The sequence below is a fragment of the Armigeres subalbatus genome, chromosome 1 (assembly GCF_024139115.2).
Source record: "Armigeres subalbatus isolate Guangzhou_Male chromosome 1, GZ_Asu_2, whole genome shotgun sequence".
Taxonomy (NCBI): Eukaryota; Metazoa; Arthropoda; class Insecta; order Diptera; family Culicidae; genus Armigeres; species Armigeres subalbatus.
In genome coordinates, this window is record NC_085139.1 from 257,113,806 (window position 1) to 257,132,876 (window position 19,071).

General features: G+C 45.8%; 1 pseudogene; it reads left to right on the forward strand.

Annotated features, from left to right (window-relative positions):
• The first annotated feature begins 769 nt into the window (after nt 1–769).
• LOC134207231 (adenylate cyclase type 9-like) lies at nt 770–15,110 on the forward strand (annotated as a pseudogene).
• Nucleotides 15,111–19,071: the final 3,961 nt, after the last annotated feature.

Consider the following 19,071-nt stretch of genomic DNA (forward strand, 5'->3'; position numbering starts at 1 on the left):
ATGGTGCAAACACAATTGATACGTTGCGTGCGTTTGACAGTTTTCCCATGAGAAAATGTCAAAACCACCCTAACGTATCAATATTCCAATTATAAACATATCTCTCTTCGTCTCAGAAATTATTGACCGCCTCAGTTAAAATTATTTATACATTATTAATAATTCTTAGATTATATTTGAGAGTGAGCTTTTGCTTTGAAAGATGATCGTCCCTGGATCGTCCTCCTTTTCTACTTTGTACCTTTATTGTTAAATATTTCCACTCGTTCTAAAAAATATTTGCTACTGAAAACCTTTCATACTTACAATTCCAAATCCTCCCGTGACATCTAAGAGGGTCGAGAGTTCTCTAGTCTTCCATGAAGTGGTGTTCAATATCCCGTTCTTGCTTCCTCAGAATTCAGGATATGTGCTAAAATACTCTACTTTGGAGTATGCCTAGAGGCCAATTAGCAAATCATTTTCTGTGGTAACAATAGAATCGATATTATCTCATACAATAGTTTAGGCCTGCACCACCACAATTTGGCCAATCAGATACCTGATCTAATGCTGATCTCGTTCTTCGTAGAATTTCATTATCATTGGCTGATCACTGCATTTGATAGGAACGATACAGAAGATTGTTTTATTAGACAGACCATTCACTTTTGAACTCTTTTATATCACCCAGTATACGAAATGCCATGAAGTCGCACTACATATGTTTCAACCATATTGACAATGCCTTTCTATTTCCTATTTTCTCATTCAGTCCATCCGTCACCGGCGGTCGACGTCAATGACGACGATGCCCTTCACCGACAACTACAAAGGTTCCGTCGAAGACATCAAATCTCACTGGCGCCCTACATCCAGAGCTATCTAACCCAAACCGGACGGCGCCACTCGTCTGCAGCGTGATGCTTCCGGTGATTAAGCGGGCTGCCCGCTCCTGGTTCGATCCCGGTTCACTCACCCGTCCTGGAGGCAGTTCCAATCCAGGTATTTCCCTCAGATTAGACTCAAATTCAGGTACGCTGCTTGTTCGAGTCCAATGAATGGTTATTATGAGAGTATTCCTTTTCAGATTCGCTATTCTCTCTTGCTTTGCTCGCTGGTTTGGTTGCTGACTTCCTGTTCGATGGAGGGCCTACTCATATCACCTACTGACAGGATCGATCAGGCCTAAAATCCTGATATTGGCCTAGTGGGCATCGCTCACCACCCGACATCTATCAGCTACACCAACTTCATCTCGATCTGTCGCCATCCTGCTCTGCATGTTCTCGCTTGTTCCTGCTGATGTTCACCGAGGACGCCCTCAGCCCGTTGGGGCATTCTCCATCTGCATCGAGAGTATCTCATCTACACCATCATTCCCCACTGTGGCTGTGCAGCATCGCTTCACCTATTCGTGTGCTTTGAAGTGCTTTCGTTTTCCCAGGCGCACCGTCCAACAACCGGATGTGGACGTGATGCTGGCGTGGAGTTCTCGGACGGGTCTAATACCAGCAGTAGTGGATTCGTTTACAAAATAGTTATAATCCGGATGTTGATACGGTTACGTCCACCTGCTGGGTGTGCACATTCTGATCATGACCATAGTCCGGATGGGGACGTTCATGAAGGTGGGACAGAATCTGCTGGTTCGGAGCGCTCGGGAGATGGAGAAGCAGCTGAAGGAAGATGATCCACTCGATGATGCCTCCGGAAGGTGGCGGATTTGCTGTTGAAGGAGAGCGGCAGCGTGGTTAGGGGATGAGTTTCGGCGATGCCCACCGCGGAGGCGACGCCCTCGGATCTAAAAAGCTTGTTCAGGCCGTTCCACATGAACAGCATGGATAACTGCGAGCATACTGTTCGCGGACATTGTCGGATTCACGAAGATGTCCTCGACGAAGACAGCCGAACAGTTGGTGGAGATATTGAACGACTTGTTCGAGCGGTTCGACGATTTGTGTCTGATGAATGGGTGCGGAGAAGATTTCGACGCTCGAGGATTGCTACTATTGTGTGGTGAATTGTCCGGAACCGAGGGCCGGATCACGCGATCTGTTCGTGGAAATGGGACTGGGAATGATTATGTCGATACGGACGTTTGACGCGGAAGGCACGAAGGAGTTGAAGATGCGGGTGGGGGTTCATACGGGTACAGTGCTGTAAGGGATCTGGAACAAGCGGTGAAATTCGACGTATGGAACGATGTTACACTGGCGAACAAGTAAGTGGAGCAAAATTGATATAAGTTTGTTTGTAAGCAGGGTTGTGAATATTCGGCACCACTGTACTGCCGTTATACGCATAGATCCCATGTATAGGGAATCCCAGCAAACATGGGACAAATATAAATATAACGGCAGTCTGACTGATTTTTTATTTCATCCCTGTTATGAAATTTACTCCATATTCTCGAAGAGGGACGGAAATCAGAAATTGGAGGGAAACACAATTTTATTCTGTCACGTAGTGAAAGTCCATAAAGTGCGTCACGCCAAAATTGGCGATTTCACCCTCCCCTTCGTCACCTTTTGTATTTAAATCACTATAAAATGTTTGCATGGATCGTCACTTCTCCAAGACTACTGACGTGACGTACTGTGGATGCCCCCTAGTAGATGAAGAGATTGATGAGTAAAATTCACCACGCATGTAAATGAGCCACTTACTCCCATGCAATGAGCAATTTGGTAGTGCGGGTTGTGTATGGCTAATTGGAAAATTTCTTGTTTGGTTTTAGCACTTAGATTTTTTTTTTATTATCAGGTTCAACTCAATGCTTTGCCACTTCGTTGAGAGAAGAGTAGTTCTACTCGTGTAATACGTGTATTTGCTGTGTACGCGACCGCGTTGCTGTAGCGTGCACCATTTTGACAGATCGACTCACTTATTGAATTAATTTTATTTTATTGTTAAAATTATGAAAAATAAATATGAGTGAAATTTGCTACGCAGTCTCATCTAATTGAAACTAGTTTAATTATTCGTCCGACGTTTCGACACGGGCTTAGTGTCTTCGTTAGGGAAAGTTTTTTTAACTTATATTTTTTTATTTAGGGAAAGTGTTATTTGTTCGTTTTTTGTCTTATAATAAACAAAACATAAGACAAAAATACGAGAAAAGCAAACAGAACAAAAGACAAGAAACAAAAAAATAACTTTTTTCCTGAAGAAGACACTACAGCCGTGTCGAAACGTCGGATGAATAATAAAACTCGTTTCAATCAGATGAACGACATAGCCTTTTACTCATATTTATGATTGAACGTTACAGTCGACCCAACTACAGTAAAATTGTGAGAAATAAAAGAGCAGATTTTTTGCCAACTGTGTAGTGCAACTATGATTGAGAGTAAATTTTTGAATCTTGAATCCAATGTGGAAAATAAAATCAAAATTCTTTTTAATCCTATACCAATCTCACTGAGAATGTTATTTAAATTTTTTGACTATATCTGAATCGTTTTTTGGTTCCAATCTCTCTGGTTTCTGATCGAATTTTTTTATAATTTTGAACAAACCTCTACGCGTTTACGGCTGTCTCTGAGATTTCGGTAAAATACCTAAACAATTCCACCCAAAACTTAGTGAGATTTCGTTCGAATTCTTATGAGATTTTTCTAGAGTTTGTTCTGGAATTTTCCTTCGAAATTCGAAATTCATTCCGCTCAATTTGTGACTCTTCTCGAAGCACAATGAGATTTAGTATAAATCATACCATAATTCCGCTGCATTTCAGGAAGATAACGAACAAATCTAAGTGGTTTTCCTTTAATTTCAATGATATTCCATTCAAACTTAAGTGGTACTTAGCTCGAATTGTGTCGAAAATCTTTTGAAAAACCCCTTCAAGATTCTGTCATGTAAAATCCCATTTTAGGGTTTTGTCTAAATCCATTTTCGGAATTCTGTCGGCATCTTTGGTCGGGAATCTGTAGGAAATCTGTTGAAAACCCGTTTCAGGAATATATTGTAATCCTTTTTCGGGATGCCTTTCTGGGATTCTGTCGAAACCCATTTTTTGTCGAAATCCCATTCCGGGATGTTGTCGGAATCCCATTTCGGAATTCTGTCTGAATCCCCCTTTTCAGGATTTTGTTGGAATCCCTTTTTGAAACCTTGTCGGAATCATTTTTTAGGATTCTGTCGGAATCCTTTTTTGGGACCCTGCTAGGATCCTGTTGGAATCCATTTTCAGGTTGAGTTAGAATCCTTCTTCTTAGTTTGAGAATACATTCTCAAAATTTTGTCGGAATCCGTATTATGGCATTCTGTCAGAATCCCTTTTTATGTTCTGATTAAAACATGTTTGGGAGATTTCTCAAGTGATTTTTTTCCGGAGTTTTGTCGGAAACCATTTCAAAGATTCTGATGTCTGGATTCTGCCGAAATCCATTTAAGTATTCTGTCAGAATCCCTTTTTGGAATTCTGTTGAAATCTCTTTGCGGTATATTGTCGAAATCATTTTTCAGGATTCTGTCGAAGACCGTTTTCAAGATACTGTTGGGATCCCATTTCAAACTTATGTCGGCATTTCTTAGGATTCTGTCAGAATCCTTTTGTGGGATTCTGTCGGAATCCCTTTTAGGATTTTGTTGGAACCCCTTTTCGGGATTTTATCGAAATCCCTTTTCGTGAACCTGTAGAAATCTTATTCGAGATTAAGGAATCCTTTTCCAGGATTCTGTCCAAATCCCTGTCGGGATTCTGTCGAAATCCTTTTACGGGACCTATCGGAATCCCTCATTCGGGATTCTGTCGAGTCCATATTCAAATCTGTTGAATCCATATCAGATTCTGTTGAAATCCCATTGAATCGGTGTCGGAATCCCCTTGAGTTCTGTCGGAATCCCCTTCGGGATTCTGTCGGAATCCTTGGGATTCTGTCGGAGATCCCCTTCGAGATCCTGTCGAATCGCTCAGGTTCTGTCAGGAATCCTTTGGGATTCTGTCAGGTTCCCCTTTGACGATTCTGTCAGTTCCCCATCAATTCTGTCGGATTCCTTCGAGTTCTGCTCAAGTCCTTCAGGATTGCGACCAGTCTGTCGGAATCCTTGGGACTATCCTCGTTCTGTCGAATCCCCTTCGAGGATCTGTCGGAATCCCCTTCAGTGAGGCATTCGATGTCAGGTCCTTCGGATTCTGTCGGAATCCTTGGCTGTGTCTGAATCCCTTGGAATTCTGTCAGAGTCCTTCAGGATCTGTCAAGGAATCCCCTTCGGATTCTGTCGGAATCCTCGGATGTCAGAGTCCCTTTGAGACTTAGTCGGAATCCCTTCAGGCATCTGGAATCCTCGGATCTGCGTCAATCCTTCTTTAAGCTATTCTGTCGGAATCCTTCAGTTCTAGATCCTCGGATTTATAAGTCCCTTCGGAACTGCATTCTGTCGGATCCTTCAGAGATGTCAGGTCCTGGCTGTAGTTGAGCATGGATCCTTGAGAGTCTGTCGGATCCTGCTTATTCGGGTGTATCATCGGAATCCCTTCAGAGATTCTGTCGGATCCTTAGGATCTTCAGGATCCCCTTCGGGATCTCTGTCGGAATCCTCGATTCCAGATAGACCTGAGTTCCTCAGAATCGGTCCTTCCAGGGATCTTCGGTCTCAGACCAGTCCTTTCATCAGGATCTGCTGTCAGGTCCTCATTCTTCGACGATCTGTCGGCTAGGATCTGTCTCATAGTTGTAGAATCCCAGCGATTGTCGGAATCCCTTGGATTCTGTCGGAGTCCCCTAGAATCTGAGATCATCGGAATCCCTTCAGGATCTGTCAGATCCCTTCAAGTTCTGTCAGGAATCCCTTCGATCCTTCGGAATCCCCTTCGGATCTAGATCCTTCGAGAATTGTCAGATCCCTTCGGGATCTGTCAGACCGTCGATTCGGATCTTCAGAATCCTTGGCTTGTCAGAATCCCTTCAGAGACTGTCGGAATCCTTGAGACTGTCAGGTCCTTAATCTTCAGATCTCCTTGTCAGGAATCCTTCATCGACTCGGATCTGTCAGGTCATTGGAATCTCTGTCAGGAATCCTAATTGAGATCTCAGTCCTTCAAATCTCTGTCGAATCCTTCAGGATCGTTCCTTGGACTCATCCTTCAGGATTCTGTGGAATCCTTGGGCTGTCAAGATCTTAATTCTGCGGAATCCCTTCCAGGATCCGTGGATCCTCCAGGGATTCTGTCAGAATCCCTTCAGATTCTGTCGGAATCCCTTCCAGAGTCTCTGTCGGAATCCCCTCAGGCATTCGTTCTTCAGAGGATCTGTCAGGCCTAATCCTTCGCGAATCCTTCAGCCTGTCAGGATCCTTCGGGATCGGAATCCCTTCGAAGATTCTGTCGGAATCTTGGCTTCGAGTTCTTCAGGATCTCAGGATCCTTCGCGGATCTGTCAGGTCCCTTGGGTCTGTCGGAATCCTTCAGTAGGTCCCTTGGTTCGGAATCCCCTTCGAGGATTCTGTCAGGTCCTTCGAAATCTGTGGAATCCCATTCGGGATTCTGTCATCATCGGTTCGTCAGTCTTCGACTGCAGTCCTCGTTCGTCAGGTCCTTCGGGATCTCGTCTTAGGATCTGTCGGTCCTTCCGGGATCTATCGGATCCCCTTCGGGATCTGTCAGGTCTGTTCAGACTGTCAGACCTGCGGATTCTGTCAGTCTTCAGGATTCTGTCGGAATCCTTCGAGATTCTGTCGTCCTGGAGTTCTGTCAGGATCTTCAGATCTCTGTCAGAGTCCTGTCGGGATCCTGTCGGAATCCATTCGGATTCTGTCAGACTCAGAATTTGTAGCCAGGTTCTGTCAGATCCTTCGGACCACATCGGAATCCCTCGGGATTCTGTGTCAGGAATCCCATTCAGATTACTCGGAATCCCTCCAGTTCAGAGTCTGTCAATCCTTCGGGATCTACCTTCGATCTATGGAATCCCTGGGATTCCGGAATCTCAGTTCTGTCAGATCCTTCGGGATTCTGTCAGGTCCTTGCAGGATTCTGTCAGATCCCTTAGATTCTGTCAGGTCCTTCAGGATATCGAATCCTTGAATTCTGTTGAATCCTTTGGGATTCTGTCGGAATCCTTGGATCTGTCAGAAACTACTTCTGTCGATCCTTATCGGAATCCCTTCGGGATTCTGTCGGATCCTTCTCAGGAATCCCCTTCAGGATTCTGGGCCCCTTCGGGATTCTGTCGGAATCCCTTCGGATGTCGGAATCCCTTCGAGATCTGTCAGGTCCTTCGAGATTCTGTCAGGTCCTTCATTCTGTCGGAATCCCTTCGGGATTCTGTCAGGTCCCTTCGATTCTGTCAGATCCCCTTCAATTCTTCAGGAATCCTTCAGATGTCGGAATCCTTCGGGATTCTGTCGGAATCCTTCGGATTCTGTCAGTCCTTCGAGTGTCGAATCCCTTCGGGATTCTGTCGGAATCCTTGAGATCTGTAGGTCCTGGGATCGTGAATCCCTTCGGGATTCTTCGGAATCCTTCGGGATATCGGAATCTTCGATTCTGTCGGAATCCTTCGGATTCTGTCGAATCCTTCGATTGGAACTCTGTCGGAATCCCCTTCGGGATTCTGTCAGGTCCCTTCGAGGATCCTGTCAGATCCCCTCGGATTCTGTCGATTCCCTTGATTCTGTCGGAATCCCCTTCGGATCGTCGGAATCCTTCGATCTGTCGAATCCTTCGGGATTCTGTCGGAATCCCCTTCGGGATTCTGTCGAACTTCCCTTTGACTTCGAATCTTCGGATCTGTCGAGATCCTCTTCGATTCTTCGGAATCCCCTTCGGATTCTGTCGGAATCCCTTCGATTCTGTCGGAATCCTTCGGGATGCTCTGTCGGAACTCTTCGGGATTCTGTCGAATCCCTTCAGGGGATTCTGTCGGAATCCTCGGCTTGCAGTCCTTGGATTCTGTCGGAATCCTCCGGATTCGGAATCTGGCTGATCCCTCTGATTCTGTCACCTTCGGGTCTGTCGGAATCCCCTTCGACTGTCAGAACTCCCCATCATCTGCATCGATTTCGGAATCCCCTTCGGGATCTCTGGAATCCCTTGGGATTCTGTCAGTCCCTTCGGGATTCTGTCGGAATCCTTCGGGATCTGTCGGAATCCCTTCAGGTTCTGTCGGAATCCCCTTCGGATTCTGATCCCAGATCCTGACTGAATTCTGTCGGAATCCCCATCTCAGGATCTCGTCAATCCCATTGCGAATTCTGTCGGAATCCCCATTCGAGATTCTGTCAGATCCCATTCGGATGTCGGAATCCCCTTCGATTCTGTCAGAATCCCCATTCGGGATTCTGTCGGAATCCCTCATTCGGGATTCTGTCGACATCGAATTCTCAACCTCGATTCTGTCGGAATCCCTATTCTCGATTCGTCGAACCCCTTCGGGATTCTGTCGGAATCCCCATTCGAGATCTGTCGAATCCCCATCTCGGAATTCTGTCGTGAACTCGCTTCGAGGATTCTGTCGGAATCCCATTCATCTATCGAATCCATGGGATTCTGTCGAATCCCCATTCGGGATTCTGTCGGATCCCATTTGGATTCTGCTCGGAATCCCATTGGATTCTGTCGGAATCCCCTATTCCGGGATTCTGTCGATCTTCTCTCGATTCGTCGGATCTGTCGGAATCCCCTTGCGGATTCTGTCGAATCCTTCGGTTCAGGAATCCTTCGGGATTCTGTCGATCCCCTTCGGGATTCTGTCGGATCCCCATCGGATCTTCGGAATCCCCATTCGGGATTCTGTCGAATCCCTTCGGGATACTGTCAGGAATTCATCTTCTGGGATCTCTGTCGATCCCTTCAGTTCTGTCGGAATCCCTTCGGGATTCGTTGTCGGAATCCTTCGGGATTCTGTCGAATCCTTCTGTCGGAATTCGATCTCTGTCGGAATCCCCTTCGAGGATTATGGTCGAATCCTCTCCTCGAAGGATTCTCAGGAACTCTCATTGATCTGTGATATCCTTCGAGGATTCTGTCAAGTTCCCCTTCAGGATTCTGTCGAATCCCTTCGGATTCTGTCGGAATCCTCTTCGGGATTCTGTCGGAATCCTTCCGGATCTGAGGTCCTTCGATTCTGTCGGAATCCCATTCGAATTCTGTCGAACTCCTTCGGATTCTGTCGAATCCCATTCGATTCTGTCGAACTCCTTCGATTCTGTCGGAATCCCCATTCGCGGAGACTTCTGTCGGAATCCCTTCGTGTCTGTCGGAATCCCCTTCGGATTCGAGACTTCCGATTCTAGTTCTGGAACTCCCCATTCATTCGTTCGGAATCCCCATTCTGTGAATGATTCTGTCGGAATCCTCCATTCGAATTCTGTCTGAATCATCTCGAGATTCTGTCGGAATCCCTATTCTCGAAATCCTGCTCGGAATCCCCCATTCGGATTCTGTCGGAATCCCCATCTCTGGGACTGTCGGAATCCCCATTCGGGATTCTGTCGAATCGCCCCCATTCGGATCTGTCGGAATCCCTATTCAGGGTTCTCTCGGAATCCCCATTCGGGATTCTGTCGGAATCCCATTCGGATTCTGTCGTCATCTCGGGAGTTCTGTCGGAATCCTTTCAAGATCACTGTCGGATCTCCCATTCGGGATTCTGTCGGAATCCCCATTCGATGGATACTGGATCCCCATTCGGGATTCTGTCGGAATCCCCATTCATTCTGTCGAATCCCCATTCGAGATCTGTCGGAATCCATTCGGGATCTGTCGAATCCCCATTCGGGTTCTGTCGGAATTCCATTCGGGATTCTGTCGGAATCCCATTCGGGATTCTTCGAATCCCCATTGTGAATTCTGTCGAATCCCCATTCGATTCTGTCGGAATCCCCATTCGAGGATTCTGTCGAATCCCATTCGATTCTCGAACTCTTCGGGTCTGTCGAATCCCCTTCGGGATTCTGTCAGAATCCCTCTTCGGATTCTGTCGAATCCCCTTCGAGATTCTGTCGGAATCCATTCGGATTCTGTCGGAATCCCCATTCGATTCTGTCGGATCCCATTCCGGATGATTCTGTCGAATCCCATTCGAAGACTTCGGAATCCCCATTGATTCTGTCGGAATCCCCATTTCTAGATTTCGGAATCCTCATTCGGGATTCTGTCGGAATCCCATTCGGGATTCTGTCGGAATCCATTCGAGATTCTGATCGAATCCGTTTCAGACGGTCGAATCCTCTTCGGATTCTGTCGGAATCCCCATCGGATTCTGTCTGGAATCTCCTTCGAGGATTTTGTCGAACATCTTCGGTCATTCTGTCGAATCCTTCGGATTCTGTCGAATCCATTGAGGATTCGGTCGGAATCTCTTCGGATTCTGTCGAATCCCTTCGGGATTCTGTCGGAATCCCCTTCGATTTCTGTCGAACTTCCCCATTCGGAGATTCTGTCAATCCATTCGGGAAAGTTCTGTCGGAATCCCATTTCAAGATTCTGTCGAATCCCCATTCAGGAATTCTGTCGGATCCCATTCGGATTCTGTCGGAACCCCATTCGATTCTGTCGGAATCCCCATTCGAGATTCTGTCAGATCCCATTGGAATTCTGCGGAATCATCGAGATTCTGTCGGAATCCCCTCATTCGAATCTATCGGAATCCCCATTCGAATTCTGGAACTCCCCTGGGATTCTGTCGGAACTCCCATTCGGATTCTGTCGGAATCCCCATTCGGATTCTGTCGAATCCCCATTCGATTCTGTGGAATCCCTATTCGGGATTCTGTCGGAATCCCATTCGGATTCTGTCGGAATCCCCATTCGATTCTGTCGGAATCCCCTTGATTCTGTCGGAATCTCTTCGGATTCTTCGAATCCTGATTCTGTTGAATCTCCTTCGGGATTTGTCGAATCCTTCGTCATTCTGTGAAATCCCTTCGGGATTCTGTCGGAATCCTTCGGATTCGGTCGAATCCTCTTCGGGATTCTGTCGAATCACTTGGGATTCTGTCGGAATCCCTTCGATTCTGTCAGGTCCCATTCGATCTTCGGAATCCCATGAATTCTGTCGGAATCCCCATTCGAGATTCTGTCGGTCCATTGATTCTGTAATCCCTTCGAGATGCTGTCGGAATCCCCATTCCGGATGCTGTTATTCGGAATCCCCATTCGGGATGCTATTAAGATTCGCTTTCGGGATTCTGTCAGAATCTTCTTCAGGTAGGGTTGGAATTCTTTTCGGACTTCGTTTGGAATCGTCTTCTGAAACTTGTTGGATTTCAAAGGAAATTTCTTCCGGAATTCAGTCGGTTATTCTGTCGGAGTTCAATCCAATGTTCGGTCGGAATTATCTTCAAAATTCTTTCGGAATCTCCCTCGAGATTTTGTCGAGATGCCTCTTGGGATACTGTCGGAATCCTCTTCGGGATACTGACGGAATTCTCTTGAGGATACTACGAATGCTTTTGGATTGCTGAATCCTCCAGAATTCGTGGATTCTTCCGCATTCGGTCGAATTTTTTCAGATTCAGTCGAGTCATCTGGAATCTATTGCGGATTCTGTTAGAACCTTTCCATTCCTTAGAAACTGCAGTTCAGATTTGTTTGCTGTCTTTTTCGTGTTTCCGTTCGATATTTTTTTTGAATCTGCTTGAGATTCAGTTACAATCACCTTAGGGGCTCCCTTGAAATTCTTTCTGAGTATCTGGTGCAATCCATTTTGAAATACTTTTAAAGTAATTGTTTGTAATTCTTTCCAAATCCTCTTAGGTTCAGTTCAGTTATCTTGAATATCGAAATCCCTTCTGCAAAACCTCTGTCAAATACTTTAATTTTTGCGTTTATTTGACTAGATTTTATTAACTTTTGTTAAAACTGTGATAAAAAATTTCAAGTATTTGTTCAAAAATTGTACAGCTCATAAGAATGAGTGTTTTCTTCGTCTTTTTTAATATTCAGCCGGTTCCAATTAATCTCTTAACCAAATCATTGTTAGCAGTAAATATCAGATGAACCATTATGTTTCATGGCTTATAACGTTTTTTGTATTGATCAAACTTTTCCAGAATGGAGTCCAGTGGCCGTCCGACCAGGTTCACGTTTCGGAGGAAACCTCAGTTTTCTTGGTGATTCCTACGTCATTGAAGAAGGAGAAGAAGTCGATGGTAATTCCATTGATTTTTCAACACGTAAATATCCCGCAATCTTTTCCACAGGTCATCGAACATACTTCGTTCTTGGGAAGAAACCGGACCCCGTCAGTTCCATTACGGATGGGTGTCGAGTTTGGGTCTACCAGCGGATGGCTGCAACAGTGCAGGCGTCCTCTACGCTGGATGGAAACCACCACCGACACTCCTTCCACAATCATAGCCTGAGCGATGGACACGAATCCGGTGCCTGTTGTCTGTCGCAAAGTGCCACAAATCTATCGTCGATACATCCTGCTGTTCCGCCGGATCGCCAGCCGGTCCGGTTTCAACATCACTGAATCCATCGCCGGTTTCAAGTCCTCGGCCACGAATAGCATCGCTTTCGAAGATGACCAGGTTTCTCAAAGGTAAGAGTCGGGACATAGAAAAGCCCAAGATCATCGTCAGCACCAAGTCGATGCCAAACGGATCGATTCGGACGATGCGGACGAAGATTTGTCCTGCGTCGTTGCATCGGTTGTTAACGAGAAGGGATCCAAGTTCAAGAGTGGAAGATGGGACGGCTACTGAAGAAGTGGACTTCGGAACGTCGTCGGCCGTTAACGGCAGCAGCAATGGTCAGGTGGCAATAGTAACTATAGCCGCGGAGATGAAGGAAAAAGACTGTGATAATGTAGGAAAAGCGAAGAAGTGCCATGTGTAGTAGAGCAGAGAGTGGGGTGTAGGCTACCAGCAGTATACCATAGTGATCGTACTGAGATCGAGCTGCCACACACTCGAAGTGTCGAGTGCCGTCCGGTCAGGGGCTACGGTCAGAGGTGGAGGGCTCGAAATCTATGAGTGTCGGTTTGCGGCGACAATAATTCCAATCTTAGTCAGAATTCGTGTTTGACGACATCATCGACGTGAGGTCGTACATTTCCAAAGCCGTAGTGATGTCTCACCGTTTGCCCGAACTGGCAGCTACCGATCCCAGTGCGAGAAGGCTTCGCTGATAACGGAAGCGCCTGTGGGGACCTCGTAGCTCAACGATCGCGTCTCATAGTGTAGAGTTGAATAGTAGACATAGTTCGGTTTGCCCTAGCGGTAGGTTACTGCGATGGCGCCAGCTGTGTCCATCGGCGACTTCCCGAAGGACTCGGCATTCGATCGAACAGCCGACGATCGAGCATACAGCAGCAGATCTGCTGATGAATCAAAGTGCGGCTCTTTCAGCACATCGAGTCAGCGGTTACTTCACCAGTTCTCAGTCTAGTCTTTCAGCGGTCGAGCAGCAGGAGTGCGTCTTCTGCTAATGCGGCCGAGATTGCAAAATCAATGGTAACTTAATGATCTTCGCTGTGTCATCAAAGAGCATCACCCTGATCCATTGGCAGCTTGTCTCAACAGCTACGAAAACAATCAGATCTGCAGTTGATTCGTTGCGTTAGGGATAATCACGAAGTCAGCGAGTTATTTGGTGAAACCGCCGCTCCTACCGATTTCCTAAATTCAAATCTGTCAATGGAGCATGAGTTCCGTTCAAGCTCACCGTTTGGGAAGTGAATCGAACTGGAGGGAGGCCCTCCGACACTCGCTACTCCAAGTACAACACCTACATTGACATATTCGTATCGTTCCTCATTTACATCGCCACATCCACCTCGTTGTTCTGCTGTCGCCGTCGGTTTATTTGGATTCGTACAAAATATGGGTCTGCATTTTCATAGCCTTCAGCACCGTGCAGCTGTTTGCTTTGTTTATCTGCACCAAACAGGTCTGTCGAAGGGTTCACAAGTTTGCCCGTCAATCGCGGCTCATTCGTCACCCGGAGTTGCTCGACAGCGTCCTCCGAGTTGTCTCCAACTGGTATCCGTAGCATATGTGAGGCGATCCTAATTCTCTTCCGGTTATATCGATTCTGTCGAACTTCGCCATGATGGATGTAGAAAGTTCAACATCTTTGAGTTCCATTATGGTTTCTGATGTTTATCTGTGTGATACATTTTGTAATTTACGCAGCTGAACTGCTGGATGTAACTGTATGGCTACTGACGTCGGTATGCTTTCGTGATTGCCATCGGCATTTGGTGTTGAGAAATGGATCCGGGTGGCAGTGCAGGAGACGGTGGTTCGCGTCAATGGGACACAGGAAGGCGATCGTGAACTTCAGCAGGCGCAGTTTGATTGGTTCAACGACTACCGGATAGAGATCTACGTGGATCTGTGCTGCTTCTCGTATTGGTGGTTCTTGAATCGTGAGTTTGAGATTAGCTATCGGTTGTTTCTATGGCGTGCAGTGGCGAATCAGGACAAGATTCGGGTGCAGAGCATGAAGAATCAAGCGGATATGCTGCTGCAACATCATTCCAAAGCATGTGGGGAGCAGCTGAAGAATGGCCAGCAGTATTCGGAGAAACATAGAGGAATTATTTCGCCAGTATCGTCAACTTCAACGAGATGTACGACGAGTCGTATCTGGAGGAAGGAGTATCTGCGAGTACTTAACGAGTTGATAGGAGACTTGACGAGCTGCTGGCGAGACCGGAGTTCCGGTGCGTGGAGAAGATCAAGACTATCGAGAATTACTTATGGCGGCGTCCGGGTTAGACCTGGAAGCCGAGGGAAGACAACGTGCATTTGTTCACGTTGTCTGGACTTTGCCATCGCGATGCAACAGGTTGTGATTCGTTCAACCGGGATCTACTGAGTTCAACCTGATCATGGGTCGGTACAACTTTGGGGACGGACGGCGGGTGATTGGTACGAGCAAGCTTTACTACGATATCTGGGGCGATGCGGTGAATGTGGTCTCGCGATGACTCGACTGGCGTCCCTGTCGGATACAGGTGGGGAGCGGCGTGCGACGCTGTCCGAACGGTACGATTTCGAGCCCGGGAAGGTTTGTGAAGGGAAGGACCATGGAAGTGTACCTGCTGGTAGCCAAGAAGCTCGATCTGCTGGGACCACCAGAGTTAGATATAGATGCAATGGAAAGAAGGAAGAAGATGTTAACCGGTTTCAGATCGGAAAGTGACGATACACCCTTAGGGCGGGTTTGAATGTTGTAGGTTGGTTTATCAAGTAATAATGGAGAATGATGTAGAAGCGTGCCGAGAACTTTACCAAAATGGTCAAAGAGTATGGTGTTATTAGAAGTGTGATAGTTTATCTGGTCAATGGTCTCAGATTCAAGTATTCCTTAGTGATATAAATAGTGTTTTGAGAAAGGGAGGGGGTTCAGCTGAAGTGTGACGATCATTACAAATTTCAAATGATTCATACAAAAAGGATTGACGAGCGGAGGGTTGAAAAGCATTTTGCGTTACACGTAATTAATTGGATCTTCGTTTTCAAATACATTAGGTGCTTCCAAAAATTGCGTGATTGTCACGCGTGAAATAATCGCGTAAAATTGAAATTGAAAACGCGAGTACTTGTGAATTTGGGTTCCGTGAAGGATTGTCGTTAACATCTGGATTTTACATGACTCTTATTTTGTCCTCTCTGCTCTCCTTCTCCTCTATAGTGACGATCGGCTGGTACAGTATCTTTACAATCGTCAGAATAGCTGTTATGTAAATCATACGTTGGCGGTATCTACGCTCTGAAAAAAAAGAATTAAGCGTAGTATGTGCTTCATGGGACGTGTTGACCCACAGTGCCAGCCATTGCCGAAACTACTGCACATTGCTTACAAGAACTACCAGCAACAGCCAGCACTTTGGAAAGACTTTGTGTAGTATCTCGTTGGCTTCTGCGCTTCCGCTCCGCTGTTTTGTCCTCTTGTAACAGTTCGCCGAAAACACATTGTTTTTTTGGGAGACTGTTGGTTCCCTTAATTGCATTGTTGATAATTGCGGCCCTGCTGTTCCAGCGTGTTTAGAACCGTCGATGAAGACGGTGTGAAACCCCGTATTCAGTAGTTGTCTTACAATTAGCTAGACTTTGCATGGCGGATCTCCGGCGCGCACGTTTTTCCACTTCCCAGACATACGGTTTCCAAGCATGCCATACGATCGCTTAGTCAGACGGCTGGGCAGCTGCAGGCGTGAATCGTCAATTCATGGAGGTGGTTCGATGCTCGTTGTGTTTTCGGTAAGATGTGATTGTTTCGATTTTTTGCTGTCCGCGCTATGGCCTGAGCAACGAATAGGTCACGTGGAAGTTTGAACCCAATCATCTGCAGATTTCACAGCCGAGATTAGCGGCTTCTTCACCGTTCAACAGGAAGCGAGCGTCAGAAACGACGACGTTTGAGCTGCAATAGAAGATGTGCGACCTCGTAGGATATTATAAGACCCCTTTTTGCCCATTTGTCGATAAACTGTTGCGCTACAGTTTCCGGTGACTCTCACTTTTCCAGACCGTGTACCTAGAATGTATAGTCAGCATACAGGGTAGCCCGACTACACTTGGTTGCTTCGGAAAAATAGGCTGCATTGCGACAAGATACAGCGTCACGGGTGGTACTCTATTTTCCAGAGGATATTCGCATGACATATATGTTGAACCGAGAAATTGAACAACCCATCGCAAATCTTACGCAACAGATAAGGGAAATGCTCACTGAACTGCAGTCCCTAAGAGGCAGACAATACTCGTTGTCGACGAACTCCGTATAGTCGCACATCCTGAGCCACAAGTTGCATGCACGCCCCATCAGAAACAGCATGGGCAGAGTGATAATATAAACGATATTCGCGTTTCGTATTATGAAGACAATCTTGAAACAGTGAAGGTGTTTCCCTACACAGTGGTACTATATAATCGGTGGGAAACATAGTGGACGGGTAGCAAAATGATATCGATGACAATATAGAAAATGAGCAAGTATATGAAGATCAAGCCTCGGCTTATAGACAACCAATCGGAAACAGTATTTATGATGAATGAAGTGGAATCAGCCTTCTACGGGTTTAGCGGCACTGAAGTATATTCCGTCGAAGTGGATTAGTAACTTCGATGAAATGGCCGACTCTATTAGACAGCCGATTTTGCGAAGATTCGTGCTGTGAAGAAAAAATTGACTGGTCTAGCGAAGCTATCCATTGGGTACTGTGAACCATATTACCGGTAGGAACCTACTGAAACAGTTTTGTTGAAGGTTCAATGAAAAGAAGAACAGAGTAATTTTTAGGCTCTCCGTGCTCGAAGAGGAAACTTGGTGAGAATGTGTTGGAATACTTTTTGGTGATACGTGAGATAGGAGCAAAGGCCAACTTGGACGTTGGCATCATCACACATACAGTGAACGGCGTTAATGATAATGGGCCTGACCTAGACATTCCTGTACGGTGTGAAATCTATGGAAGTTCGAGAGAAGCTGCGTATATATCAAGGTTTGAAATTCCAATACTGTGAGATAGCAGTCAACCATCCAAACGAAAGTCATCATAACTCTACGGCAGAAGCTAAATTTTTATAAATAATTCGAGAAGTGTGATTTGTTACCGGTGCGGGTTCGACAGTCATATTGCTAAAAGATGTTCGAAGAAACCGTCCCAAGGAGCTGAATGTGTTTAATCATTACCCGTACCAATACGCGAGACGTATATGGAAGTGACGTTGAACACAGTATCGACGAGGCATTCTTTTACAGTTGGTGTCTGATGTATCACTACTAACTAGCACGAACTGGAAAGACAAACTCGATTTGCCCATGAATAAGAAAAGATGCAAAGAAGCTGACAACGCTCAACGGCGGAACACTGTGTGGACTCAAGGAACGTGTTGTGTGGAGGTAAGTAGAAAAGAATTTAATTCTGCAGATTGTTTTCAGAATCCTTGGTGCGAGGCCGTACCTCTGCCAATTTTACCTTGAAGAAACTTGCTTTCTGGAGACAAACGTTACAGCGGAATGAGCGAAGTTCAGCCTCAAAGTGTTCGTTTGTTTTGAGGATCCTTGGTGCCGGACGATAGGAAGTACTAACACAGGTTCAAAATCGAACCTTCGCAAGGGAAGTAGAAAATGATCAACAATTGCTCTTTCCGCAGCAAGTGTCACATACCGTAAAGATTAAGATTGTCTTGAGACGAAGTTTGATCAACAACTACCAAGAAGATTAGAATCCAAGTTAAGGCCTATTAGAACCAGGGGCATTATAAAATAGCACCTCTGAATTCAGCAGCCCAAAGTACTAGTGCATAAGAAGGATGGAATTAGGCGCCTTTGTGTCGACTACCACCGATTGAACCGTACGATGATGATTCGCGATAACATTCCTATTCCTTTGATCGAGGACATTCTAGATTATCTGCACTCTGCCAAAGTATTTTAACCTTGAATCTGGAGAATGGCTTTTCCATGTTCCAGTGCTTGAAAAGTGATGTGAACTACATGATTTGTAGCTCGTGTGGGCAATTCAGGTTTCTGAAGGCTCCTTTCGGTTTCTACATCATAACCGTTTTCCACGGGTCATTAAAGATGTGTTCAGTGAGCTGATTCGGGACAAAATAGTCGTGGTTTACATCGACGACCTGCTAATACCTGCCGAGAACTAGGAGAAACTTTACACCGTTGGAAGATGGCGTTGGACGTTGCTGATAAAACAGATCACGTATCAAGTGGAAAAAGTGCCAGTTTCTTAAAAAAAGAATTGAATATCTTGGTTATGATATTTGCAGCAGAGAAATTCTACCTATTCTAGAGAAAACCGAGGCTATGGTCAGGTTCCGGAACTAAAACTTTCGAGAAGTTCAACAGTGTCTTGGGCTAACCGGATATTTCCGGAAGTTCATCGAAGGGAACTCAATCATCGCCAAACCCAGGCAACAGTGTTTTCTATCCTGTGTACTACAATAGCAAGAAAACATCTATGTACAGCAGAGGTAAACTATACCAGCTACGAACTGGAGTGCTCGCTATCGTATCTGCAGCAAAAAAAATCAGGAATGTATTTACTGAATCCCCCTTCCAAAACTGAATTTACTGACTGTGCCGCTTTCAAAATGACCATGGGGAAAGATTGCACCAAAATTGCCAGGATAGAGCGTTACTTTGAAGGGGTTTGGGCTCACTAT